The sequence below is a fragment of the Balaenoptera acutorostrata genome, chromosome 21 (assembly GCF_949987535.1).
Source record: "Balaenoptera acutorostrata chromosome 21, mBalAcu1.1, whole genome shotgun sequence".
NCBI classification, from domain to species: domain Eukaryota; kingdom Metazoa; phylum Chordata; class Mammalia; order Artiodactyla; family Balaenopteridae; genus Balaenoptera; species Balaenoptera acutorostrata.
In genome coordinates, this window is record NC_080084.1 from 33,570,570 (window position 1) to 33,584,271 (window position 13,702).

The 13,702-nt window shown below is 46.3% G+C and overlaps 1 protein-coding gene across 2 annotated transcripts in view; it reads left to right on the forward strand.

Moving 5' to 3' along the window:
- The window catches only part of LOC114238699 (beta-defensin 103A-like), an 81,829-nt gene that overhangs the window by 52,225 nt on the left and 15,902 nt on the right, over positions 1 to 13,702 (forward strand). For both annotated transcript variants that reach the window (XM_057537395.1, XM_057537394.1), the window contains exon 2: positions 5,765 to 5,813. The gene's annotated coding sequence lies outside the window, so the exon portion shown is untranslated. The remainder of the gene's footprint in view (positions 1 to 5,764; positions 5,814 to 13,702) is intronic.

The window sequence follows — 13,702 nt, forward strand, 5'->3', positions numbered from 1 at the left end:
GTGTAAGAGTTAAAATAATGATTAAGTATGAGAGCTAAGGTACATGTGTGTGTGGCAAAGTCTGTAAAGGAAGCATAAAGTTGAGATGACTGAGAAGGAGATGGAGAAAACAAGAGCCCTTCCTGCAAAAAACACATCTACATACGTCACCATTCTCTTTAAATCTCTCTAATGATTTCCCTTTTCTCATTCACTCAATCACTCACTCATTCATTCACTCATTCATTCAACAAATATCTAGGAAGCATCCACGATGCCCCAGGTAGTGTTCTAGATACAGGAGATCCAGTAACAAACAAAATCTCCCACCCTCTGGTCGCTCATATATATCCTAATTGGAGAGACCGATAAGCAAGGTGTATAAATAAAACATCTATTAGAAAGTGATAAATGATACGGAAAAAGAAAAAGCAGGGGAGGGGATACAAAGTGTCAGGCAGAGGGCGGCATTTGGATGCAGGAGATAGAGAAGTCCTCTCCAAGAAGGTAGATTCCGAGACCTGAAGGTGAGGAGTGAGCCCTTGGTATCTGGTGGGCAGTGGGCACTCCAAGGAGGGGAAACAAACGCCAGCGCCCCTAGAAGGGCCGAGCCTGGTGCATTTGAGGAACAGCCAGCGGAGGCCAGCAAAGAGAACTCAGAGGTCAGAGTAAGATTCAGGCTTTCACTCTGCGGAAGACAGGAAGCCACTTGGAGTTTTTGTTTCTCTGTTTTCCTGTATTTACAAGAAGCCCTTTATTAATACTGTCAGCAGTAAAGTGTCAACACCAGACCAGACCTTCCCGGGGAAGTGCCCTGAGATGAAACAACAGCACAGGCCGGAGCCTCTGACCCTTTAGGCCAAGTGAAAGCCTCACTAGATAAAGGCCTTTTGTGTCACATGACCCCGATGACCAGTGGGAGCCTGTGATACTGCTGGTGACTTAGAGGTACATTTATTGTGATAATTTGAAATGTGAGCACCGGTCAGCAAGTCCCCCACCCATCTCTTTACCCTTAGGCCCTGGCTGGAATTCCACATGAGTGTTTCTAATCATCTCCTGACAAGGACAACTGAACTTCAACAGCCAACAGCCCCACCCTCAGCTGTGTCTGCTCCCGGGGTTCCTGGGTGTCGTTAATGTCCCAGGGTCCACCCAATCGCACAAGTGCCCCTCTCAGTTCAGACCTTGCTCTCACTTGGAGGGAAATGGAGTCCCCCTAAAACTGAGCTCCCTTACTGAGTTTATGACTAACCTCTCTATTCAAAACTTTGCTTCCTTTCTTGTCCGCCCCTGTTCCCCTCAGAATTGAGGAGTATCAAAGAAAAAGGGGGATTGAAACTGAGTAAGACCCTGCAGGGCCTCCCTGGGTACAAAACCCCTCCGTCTCCCCCATTTCTTGTTTGTAGAAAAAAAGGACCCTCCTAGACCTTCCCCGAGTTCCAAAGAGATCAGAACAACAGAGTCGCAGGACCCCTAGTTCCTCCTGAAGAGAGAGAGAACAATCTGATGCACGTCTTTGTGCTGTTCTGCAGACACTAAGAGCTCCCCCGGCCGGGTGGTGGACGGTGGTTACATGCTGACCTGCAGCTTGGAGACCCCAGACTGGTCAGAACCAGAAGGTCGATGATTGAGATTCTGGAAACATGGCCTGGTTCTTCACCACCAACCGGTCAGATGAAGGTCCAGGAGCACGTTTCCTATGACCCTCTCCCCTAACAGTGTCTTTAAAAACCCTTGCCTGAAAGCCGTCGGTGTGAGAGCAGGAGATGACCCACTCCCTGGAGAAAGCCCATATCCTCCACCTAACATGCTCTGATGCTCCTCTCCTCCTGACTCTCGGAGTCCCAGGCGTGACGGCCTTTCCTTCCTCAAGGGCCACACAAGCCTCTCCAGGTCTTCCTTGGCACGAACTGACCTTTTGCTTCCACGCTGCCTCGACACCTTCTTTTGATCTACTCACCTTCAGAGAGAGTAAATGGCCTCAAATCCGGAAGAATCCCGCGCCGGGTCCCCCACCCCCAAGACCGGGCAGGCCCTGTCTTTGCTCTCCTGGTCCAAGAAGGTAAAGGCAGGATGGTCAAACACCTACCTCTACGCTACGAGACGTCCTTCCTGGGCAGGGAGCACATCTGTGCCTTCGTTGCCAAACTGCAGAGCTCAGCACGTCTTAACGTATTGTCTTTGTTCAGTATTTGTGAGTGAATGAAGGAACAAAGGTGGAAGAAGCCTGGGGGTGCGGGTGGAGACTTGAGGAGGGGCCTCCATGCCCTTTCCTCTCCTTCCTCCCCCCTCCTCTGCTGCATTGTTTAACCTCCCTACCCGCCAAGAGCCCTTGGGGAAGTGCCTGCAGGCTAGTGAAGACTTGCCCCTCTCTCTGCCCATAGGCTGGGCTGGGGGTGGTCCTAACCTAGTCCCGACTGAGGGAATTTTTATCCACCGAGAGAAGGTTAGTTGCCATATTAACATCTCCCCCCACTTCCAAACCTCAGTGCCGACCAGCGCCTTTGTGTTTCTGATGCAGCCCTGAGCAGGACCAAAGTGGGAGCACTTTGTGTGACATGAAGGAAAGATCTGGAGGGCTGTCGTAACCGCCCCAAGGATGTTAGGAGTGAAAACACAGATAGAGTCACACTTTGTAATACGGGGCAACTTCCCCCATTTATCCTGTAGCTACTAATCCTATGGTCTACCCCCCAAATTTTACTCACATCTTGAAGGACAGGGAAGATCCCCATCCCCATCTGCTTTTCAAAGGTAACCCACCAACAAAAATAAATCTAAGTAAGCAGGCCCTGGGTCCTCCTGTTGGTCTGTAGAGCATTGTAAGTTATGAGGCAATGGGAAGATGGCCTCCATATGCAAATGGAGATATATACTCCAATAAAGCAATATCCTAGCAAACTATGTTAGATCTATTGGGCTGGCCAAAAGGAACATTTTGGCCAACCCAATACTTAAAGGGATATTCCATATCCCTTAGGTATAATAAACATAAAAGCAAATAAAAACCGTAAAAATGCATAAAATAAAATTTTCTTTCTTAGAAGTTGCAGGATACAATCTTTATATATTTGATGTAAAATTAATTGTGAAAAATATGTCCAAAAGCAAAAAAAGAAAAAAAAAAGTTTTAGTCTCCAATGTTAAGATTATTGCTGATTTTAAATTATTTTATCTTTAAAAATACTCTGTTATTGTATTAGTCTTAATTTTAAATATACATTTAAAAAGACAAAATTGACGTGCCTAAGGATAAATATGTATGTACCTATAAACAAAGACTACTTTGATCCTAGGCAGAGACAGTCTATAGTAGACTTAAATGGCCTCCAGAAAGTCATAAATTTAACATAAGAAAGAACTTCCTGGGCATTAAGATTATAAAACATCAAAGCATGTTATCCAGAGGGGTTTTTGGAACCTGCTTGGGGATTCATAAGAAACTGGTAAAAGCTGATCTTTTCTACCGTTCTGGGTCATTTTTGCAGCTCTGCCTGGGGACAAGGGAGCTAGCATCCTGGCTCCTCAGGGTCAGTTCTGAGCGAGCAGCTCTATTAGTCACACGGTGGTGGTCTTTTTCCGGAAGCCCGCTGAGTGCAGGGCCCCGAGGCCTGACCAGGCATTATGGACACTGGCTGTACCCCTGGTGGGAAGAGATCCTTTAGGCACCAGGATGCAGAGCCGGTTGGAACACACCTGACTGCCTTGCTGTCTGCTCCCCTCGCCCACCATCCATACACAGTGTGCTGCTCGCCCACTGTACCCCAAGAAGCCTTCCTGGGGCTTTGATCCCTCAGACTCATCCATGCCCCAGAGCTGCCCTGTCATCAGGAAGTCTGCTTCTTCCGCAGCGCCAAGGTCTGCAGGCAAGGAGATAGGGAGGACGGGCTCAGTCAATCTCATCCCCACTGGGCTTCCGGTGATTAATAACGACGACACCGAATCTTTCCTTCCGGTCCACACATGCAGTGGTCACCACAGCTACCTGCAGGCTTGGCCTGCTCTGAGCTGGCCTGCCCTTATCTCTTGGGTCATAGGACATGACCTTACTGGACCCAGGGAATCTCTTAGCAATAAGAACAAAAATTAAAATTAGTATGTCCAAATGAAGGGAAACTGAGTGCATTAACACAGCCTCTTTCTTGATGGACCAGAAAAGGTTCCTGGAGTCAGACAAGCAACAACAGTATTACCAACGAGGACAGCAGGGATGGGAAAGACCCCAGCTGCAGGGAAACAATGTCAAGCCCCACTATGGGGCAGAGGGTGCTTCCCTAGGGGGTCTGATTAAATGGCTCTGTTAGGTCTACATGCACCAGCGGGCACTGTGGTGAAGCACATGGCCAGTCCTTTTACACTTTCGGGAGAACAGGAAAGCCCCAGAGAATCTGTTCTTCTCTCGTTTCCATCTGCTTCCTCTGGGCTCCTTCTCTGATTTGCCTCCACCCTGTTTCTCCTTTCTCTGAGCTCTGAGAGCTCCCCTAGAGAAGGCTGGTCACTACTTCCTGCCTGTCTATCCAAGGTTCCTGCAACGGGTCAGTTATCATGTCTGTTTCATTGCTGGAAAAATTAAGGCAGAGTTAAATGATCCAACCTAGATCAGGTGGAGATCAGGGACATGCCTAGGACCCTAACCCAGCTCACTTTGAGCCAGAAGACTCAACGTGTGGGTGTGGGCTTTTCTGCTGTTCCTAAGACAACACACGTTTCTTTCTCAGGATGTTCCCTGACAGCACTGGCTAGGACAGGCTTCTCAACAAACCCTGGAGATGGGTGCTTTCCCTGCAGGAGGGCATATGGCTCTGTGAGCTACGGATGACTGCGTATGTGAGTGAGTGAGTAGAAGTGACACTTACTGGGAATGCCAGGTACTTGGGTTCTAGTCGCAACTCTAATAATAATTGTGTTGATGCTTTGGGGAACTCCTGATGAGCACAGTGGGCAAAAGTGCCCTAAACCCAATGAGTTGTGTTTGTATGAATGAGTAGTTCACCCTAGGAAACCAATAGCATGACCACAGCTGGTGAAGACAATTAGACAGAGGTGTGTCTGGGATACCTACTTCCATAAGTTATGAGAGTACCTCAGTAGACAAAGGAAATATGGTTGCAGGAGCTTGGCGTGCTCTCCTGTGATGAATTATGGTAAACCTGGAAGAGAAAAAAGACCTGTGAGACAAATGAGAAAAGAATTTGGTGTAGGACTTTAAGAAAATGATAAATAATTGCCCCAATCTTCTCCCTGGCTTACCCAAGGATCCGGTGAATGATTATTAGCTGTACAGGGGGGTGTAATATGGAGGATTATAGGAAGTAACTAAAGAACTGAGTTAGGATAGCGAAAAGAAAGCCCCAAAGGAGTTTCCAGGGTTAGGAGGAAAGGAGGCTGGTATTGCTGACTAGTCATTTTGGTCTTTAATAGAAGCTACAGGAATAAACACAAAAGAAAGACACACCAGAAGGATTCTAGGATGAGAGGAAGTCAGTGGGAAGATCATTTCAAAGCGGCTATTGTGGTAAGAATCCTCAGCCAAAAATAAGAACAACTGCCCCAGCCAGAGTCAGGTGGTGGGGACCCAGTTTATTATTTCACCTGGTCTAAACCCAAGGGCTGTGTTGATGTAATTCATGCAGCTGGGAACCAAGGACTTGATGGAAGCCTCTGATGAATAGAGAAATTAGTCTTATTATAGATAATCAAGACACTGCCCTATGGCTTTTAGGGGAGTGTGAGATAATTCCATTGGGGTAGTGAAGGCTGAAAATTCTGTTTATTTCTACAGGGATAAAAAGGGGATCATGAAACACTATATGTGCTGAAATAGACATATGGTAAGTAGGAAATGCTTCAGGAAAAGTAAAGAGCCAGTTTGGACAGAGGAACTGTAAGTATGAACCTAAGTATGACTTTGAGAGGGAAAAGACAAATTTAGCCAACCACTAAATGCTTTTCACTAGTAGCTGTTACTTCTGGAACCAACAGAATGGCAAAGCCACAGAGTTTTAACATTGAAGGACACAGTCATGCTTTCTGCCCTTTGTTACAAGGACACATGAAAATGTATTGGAACATGGCAAATCTGAAGGCAGAAAATAGCATCTGGTATTCCTTTTCTCAAAAAAAAAAAAAGACGCAATGTAGTATAGAAACAAATATAAATTTTGTAATATTTTCAAGAATAGCATTTGGATGAAATATTTTTTGATTCCTTGAATATTTCAGAATGGTTTTCTTTTTTTATCCATGAGAGATAATCAGTCATGGAACCAAATCCTTGCAACACAATTTTCCTCTTAAAATCTCAAAGGCGCCCTTCCTCATGCAGCATCTAGTGTAGTGGAAGAAATAGGTAAGGTAGGTCTGCTTTTTTTTTTTTTTTAAACATCTTTATTGAAGTATAATTGCTTTACAATGGTGTGTTAGTTTCTGCTTTATAACAAACTGAATCAGTTATACATATACATATGTTCCCATATCTCTTCCCTCTTGCATCTCCCTCCCTCCCACCCTCCCTATCCCACCCCTCTAGGTGGTCACAAAGCACTGAGCTGATCTCCCTGTGCTATGCGGCTGCTTCCCACTAGTTATCTATTTTACATTTGGTAGTGTGTATATGTCCATGACACTCTCTCACCCTGTCACATCTCACCCCTCCCCCTCCCCATATCCTCAAGTCCATTCTCTAGTAGGTCTGTGTCTTTATTCCTGTCTTGCCACTAGGTTCTTCATGGCCTTTTTTTTTTTTCTTTTTTCTTTTTCTTCCTTAGATTCCATATATATGTGTTAGCATACTGTATTTGTTTTTCTCTTTCTGACTTACTTCACTCTGTATGACAGACTCTAACTCCATCCACCTCATTACAAATACCTCCATTTCATTTCTTTTTATGGCTGAGTAATATTCCATTGTATATATGTGCCACATCTTCTTTATCCATTCATCCGATGATGGACACTTAGGTTGCTTCCATGTCCTGGCTATTGTAAATAGAGCTGCAATGAACATTTTGGTACATGACTCTTTTTGAACTATGGTTTTCTCAGGTTATATGCCCAGTAGTGGGATTGCTGGGTCGTATGGTAGTTCTATTTGTAGTTTTTTAAGGAACCTCCATACTGTTCTCCATAGCGGCTGTATCAATTTACATTCCCACCAACAGTGCAAGAGTGTTCCCTTTCCTCCACACCCTCTCCAGCATTTATTGTTTCTAGATTTTTTGATGATGGCCATTCTGACCGGTGTGAGATGATATCTCATTGTAGTTTTGATTTGCATTTCTCTAATGATTAATGATGTTGAGCATTCTTTCATGTGTCTGTTGGCAATCTGTATATCTTCTTTGGAGAAATGTCTATTTAGGTCTTCTGCCTAGGTAGGTCTGCTTTTGTTCTCATATGGGATTCCTGATTTTGGTAGGCTCTTATTTCTTTTTGTTTATGCCTTAAACATTTCATTAAGGCACATTTAACTGCAATTCTCATTTAATTGGTTTCATCTGAAGATTGGGAAGGCCTATAAACTGGCTTATTTCAGTAATTTTCCACTTCACAAACTCTTTAAATAGTATTTTAACATTATTTCTTTTTTAAAAAGATGTAATTTTATTGTGATAAAAACACAGCGTGATATCTATCATAACAAATGTTAGGTGTACAATGCATGTACAGGCACAGCATTGCACAGCACATCTTTAGAGCTTACTCATCTTACGAAACTGAAACTTCACAGCTGTTGATTAATAATTCCCCACTTCCCCTCCCTCCAGCCCCCGGTAACCGCCATTCACATTATATCTCCTCTGAAAATTTTCTGTTTTCTTCTCAGGAATACCGTAGCCTTTAGGTTGACTTGTCTTCCTCTGACTTTTGTGTCTCACCGTCTGTAGTAGTTTTCGTGTCTGTGTCTTTTTCCTACTGTGTCTGGAATGCCACCTCAAGTGTGATCTTCACATCATTAGTTCAGCTTCCAAAGTATGGACTTTTCCTTAGTACCACAAACTTTACTCTTCCATTTCATTTTCTAAAAATCTTGCCTACTATTTTATCCCACCTTGTTTTGTCCTTGTAGACAGTTGCCTATAAATGGTAGATACTGTTTTTTTATATAAATTTATTTATTTTTATTTATTTATTTTTGGCTGTGTTGGGTCTTCACTGTGGTGCACGGGCTTCTCGTTGTGGTGGCTTCTCTTGTTGCGGAGCACAGGCTCTAGGCACACGGGCTTCAGTAGTTGCAGCATACGGGCTCAGTAGTTGTGGCTCACGGGCTCTAGAGCACAGGCTCAGTAGTTGTGGCACGTGGGCTCAGTAGTTGTGGCGCACGGGCCTATATGCTCCGCGGCATGTGGTATCTTCCCGGGCCAGGGCTCGAACCCGTGTCCCCTGCATTGGCAGGCAGATTCTTAACTACTGTGCCACCAGGGAAGTCCTATATTCTGTTTTTTGTTTGTTTGTTTTTTAAAAACTTGAGACAGAATTGTCTTCTTATTCCTGCAGTGGATCTTTTTCACAGGATGGGTCTTTTGCTGAGTCTTCCCGATACTATTCCCTTACCTTTATTTTGTAGTGTTTCTTTACATATGCTCTGTATTGATTTGAATTTTATCTCTGGTGAACATGAAGGTATTCAAAAGTTAGGTATTATATGATAAGCACCGTTCTAGGTGCCAAAGGTATAATAAAGAACCAAACACACAAAACTCCTGCCTGCATGGAGCTTACATTTTAGGGGGATAAATAAATGAGTGGGAAAGGGTAAATGGCTTCACTCGCCATTAATCTGAGAGCAGTAGAACCCTATCTCAGAATCACCTGGGTGGCAGGTGGGTGGAATTCCCAGCCCAGTTCTCACTGTATCCAATCGCACATTTAATGAAATGGTTAGACTGAAATTGGAAGTAAAAACTCTATAAAACATTGGGCAGTAACGATACAGCCTTGGGATCCTTCCAGCAGACCCTAATGGAAAAGGGGAAAGGCATTCTCCCTCTTTGTGCCACAGAACACAGCACCTTGGGTACCTGGAGGCTCCAGTGCCTTGGCGTCCATGCCAGTCAGAAGAATAACGGCCTCTTCTTTCTGGAGGCTGCAGTGGAGAGCCAGTCCACCAGTCTGCCTCCAGCGGATGGCTGTCTTTTGCCAAATACGCCTTATTGCAAACATGGCACTTGGGATTTTACTTGTCTTATTTATAGTCCCCAAATAACCCCTTGAAGAAACTCTTATTGTTTCCCTCACTCAGATACAGAAACCAAGGTAATAGGCAATGGCCAAATTAATGCTTGGTTTCTTAACGAATGAGAATTCTCCTTACAGGTTCCAAGGTAATAGAAAGAGGACAGGATTAAGCTTGTTAAAAATGGGACAGTGCGGAGGGCTGTCCTTCTGTAGCATCTTATAGTGATTATGAGTCACATCTTTGATGTACAGAATGTTTATATCAACCAACTAATGATATAGCTTCTCCTGTCAAGGAATTCTCGGATGCTTGGCTACTGTTATTAATGGTCTGTGAGTTACGTGACAACTTAAGGTAACAAAGGTACAACAATGCATAATTAACACACGAGGAAGGTAGTTTATCTTCCCTAGGAATGGTATGCCTGATTCTCCAAACTATTTATGAAATTCTTCCTTAGTGGTTGCATTCCAAGTCTGTGACTTGGGAATAGATTCAAGTGCGGAGGAAAAGGTGGGTGATAAATCCTGATACTATTAATTTATTTCTCCCCCAAATGAGCCGATTTTCCAACATAGCTCATAAAATTTCCAAACCCTTCAGGTCTTGGCTGACATGACATCTGCTGGGACACGGCACAGCGCCCCCCAAGTGACCTGGGGCCCCTGCTGCACTGCCTGAGGACACCTGGGGCGAACGTCACCCCCGCCGGCAGCCACGCTCCTCTGCTTGCCGGATGCGCCCTTGGAAGCCCAGGGCCTGAGGCCTGTCCGCCATTTGTCTGGAGCTTGTAGCTCAAGTCCAGTACATTTCAGAGGCAGAAGAAGAAGGAGAAAAGACGAAAAGAAAGACAGGAAGTTAAGAGAAAGCTCAGCAGATGGCATCTGGCAAGGCGGCCCCCAAAATGTGGGGGGCTGTCAAGGGACTCCTACAGCTGCCCCCTGTTTCCCTCCCTGACAAACAGGGCCTAGAAGCCGCTGAACGTTCAGAGTCCCCAGCAGTGTGTGCTGTCTCCCTGAGGAGAGGCAGGGCGTACAACCCTTCACCAGAGGAAGCAGTGAACCTCTCACAGGGAAGAAGGGAGGCATGCAGCCTTTCACCTCACACAGTTCTGTCTGTCTGAAAAGGGGAGCTGTCTTTCCTCCTCAGAGCGCTTTCTCCCTGTCTGAGAAGCAAGGCCGGCCATTCGGGGTTCCTCCTCATAAAGGGCCCTCTCCACTTCTGAGGTAGCGCGCCGCCAACCTGGCCTTTCTCCTCAGGGCGCCGTCTCGCTCTGAGGTGGCGAGCCAGCCAGCGCGCTTCCCCTCGGAGAGACCTGCCCCTCCTTCTGAAACTCTCAGCTGCCATCCCCGCTGAGTTTCTCCTCGAGGAGCGCCCTCTCTGACTGAGGGGAGCCCGGGCCCCCCTGCCTCTCTCCTTGGGGAACTCTCTTCCCTGTCCATTGGGCGCCTCTCCTCCTAGAGGGCTGTCGAAGGAAAATGGCCCATCCTCTGGCGTTTCTTTTTTTTTTTTTTTTTAATTAATTTATTAATTTATTTATTTTTGGCTGCATTGGGTCTTTGTTGCTGCGCGCGGGGGCTACTCTTCGTTGTGGTGCGCGTGCTTCTCATCACGGTGGCTTCTCTTGTTGCGGGGCACAGGCTGTAGGTGCACGGGCTTCAGTAGTTGTGGCATGTGGGTTCAGTAGTTGTAGCACGCAGGCTCAGTAGTTGTGGCTCGCAGACTCTAGAGCGCAGGCTCAGTAGTTGTGGCTCACGGGTTTAGTGGCTCCGCGGCATGTGGGATCTTCCCGGACCAGGGCTCGAACCTGTGTCCCCTGCATTGGCAGGCGGATTCTTAACCACTGCGCCACCAGGGAAGCCCTGGTGTTTCTTTTTATTGTGACCTCTGTCTGTCTGAGAACAAGAGCAGGCCACCAGGCCTTGTCTTCAAAGAGAGCTGCTGACCTCTCTGAGGTCAAGGCCCAGGATCCCACGTTCCTCCTCAGAGAATGCTCTCTCTGTCTGAAACGGGGTGTCGCCCACCTGGCGTCTCTCCTCGTACAGCACTATCTTTCTGGGTACAAACGCGGGCCCCCGAGTGAGGTTTGCCCTCTAGGATACGCCTCCCTCTCTGACGTGAAGTGCATCATATGACATGTCTCCTCCGAGAGCGCTGTCTCTGTCTCTGAGGAGGAGGGCTAGCCTTCCTTCTCACAGACTGTTAGTGGGTCTGTGGGATCATGTGGTGAAATGACCAGCGTTCACTGCAGCTCCTCTCTGTCTGCCACTCCTTCGGAGCCTTACTTAGTGGGGGGATGTGGTGATGGCCAGCGTCATGTTACTGCAGGGAAGAGACAGTGAAGCTGCTGGAGAGGATGCAAGGGAACCACGATGCTCTACCTGAGGCCATGGTTCCCAGCTCTGGATGCACAATAGCTATGCTCAGGTCCCTTTACAGAATTAGCTAAGGATCCACCCGACTCAATCAGTCAGATCCCTACAGGTGGTGCCTTGGGCGCCATATGTAATTCTTAAATGCTGCCAAGATGGCACTGAGAACCGCAGGGCTAAAGGAGACAGTTTCTGAAGGGTGAAGACACTCATCTGGCTTCGAGACACAAGCTTGGGCTGGTAGCTGCCCCGTCTCCGCTTCCCCAGCTCCCTCCCTGGAACAACACACTGACAACAATAAAGTGAAATGTGCAGCTTTTCCAGTTTTTCATGGTGCTCGCCTGGAACTGCACCACACCTAGCATCAAACATCACACCTGAACATCCTGTTCCGTGAATCACCATGGCTCCGCCAACAGCTGGTCGGGCAAAGGTGAAGCCAGAGAGCCCCAGGCTGGTTCACTGAGAGACTTCACACCCCTGGTGCCTGGCTCGTCCTTCCCCTTTCCTCCCTGTGATTCTGGCATCTGCTCATGTGGAGGGAAGACACCATGAGTCTTGGGAAAGGAATTTGCTGGAGAGGCAGCTCTTCATGAAAAGAAAGATGAAGAAGCACCGTGATGACAGAAAGCTTTGTTCCAGGATCTCCCACTCCAGCAATTTTCCTCTCCAGGGGCCAGCGCCCACCCTGACCACCCCATGGAGGGCAAGGGTCTCGCGGGTACCCGGTCCTCCCTTCCCTTTGCTGCCCGCTTCCTGGTGGCATAGTGATGCATGCCTCTACAGGCCCCCAACCCCTGCTCTGGGAGCAGCTTTTCAGCGCTCCATCCAACCAACTGCCAAAGCACCATTTGAGAAAAGGGTATTAGCTCTGCTTTTTGACTAGAAACTTTCTGTCGACGTCTTCATTTAAGACTAAAAAAAAGATCGTCATCAAAATTTGAATACTGTGTGTCACTGTCCTTGATAAAAGTCCAAGTTAAACACTCTTCTAAGAATTGCTTCATTAACGATGTTCTTGATATGGAAACTTAATTTTTTTTCACTTATATAAAAGCACAAAATATAATAAATGATTATGTCTAAATAAGTTTCAAAGAGCTCATTCAATAAACATAAAGTTGGACTTCCCTGGTGGCGCAGTGGTTAAGAATCCGCCTGCCAACGCAGGGGATGCGGGTTCGAGCCCTGGTCCCGGAAGATCCCACATGCCATGGAGCAACTAAGCCCGTGCGCCACAACTACTGAGGCCCGCGCACCTAGAGCCCGTGCTCCCCAACAAAGACAAGCCAATGCAATGAGAAGCCCGCACACCGCAACGAAGAGTAGCCCCCGCTCGCCGCAACTAGAGAAAGCCCGTGCAGCAGCGAACATCCAACACAGCCAAAAATAAATAAATTTTAAAAAAATAAATAAATAAATAAAAAATAAACATAAAGTTAAAATGCCATGTGATAAAAATACATTGTTCATAGTTTAACATTTTTTTATTAATGCATTAAAAACTGGTGCATTTTACATTTGATGACATCTGTGGAAGCAACAAGAGAGCAGAGATTTGTGTCTAATGGAAAACGCCAGCTTAGGAACTGTCTCCCAAGAAATACTCCCTCTACCTCTACCAGATAATTAGTCCCCTGCTAATAGGGGGACGTTGACTAAATGTTAGTAGTTCGGGTCCGAACGTGAACCCACACCAGTTTGCTCAAATGTTCTTTCCTGCCTGCCAGGAAGTTTGAAATCCTCTTCCTGTAGACTTCCCAAGACCTCCAGAAACCCTAATTACTGGCTTGAGTCTCCAGTCTCCTCAAGAAGGTGTCAGGGAAACAATATAGGGCTTTAATCTGGATGCAAAATAACTATTCTGCTGGAGGTGAAAATTCTTGGAGAAAGAAAGGAGCCCAGCGTGCCCAATCTCACTTCTCCCCAGAATCACCACAGTCTGAGCCGCTGGGCATGTGTCACTACCACTCTAGCTAAATTTGAAATGTGTGTTCAAGGTTAGAGAGAAAGAAAGGAAAAAAGGAAGAAGGTTCTCACACACAGAAAAAAAGAAGATAAAGATGTGAGGTGTTGAATGTGTTAATTAACTAGACGGGGGAGAAGTCCTTTCAAAGGGTGCACATGCTTTGAATCATCACAATGTACACATCATGACCTTACAATTTCA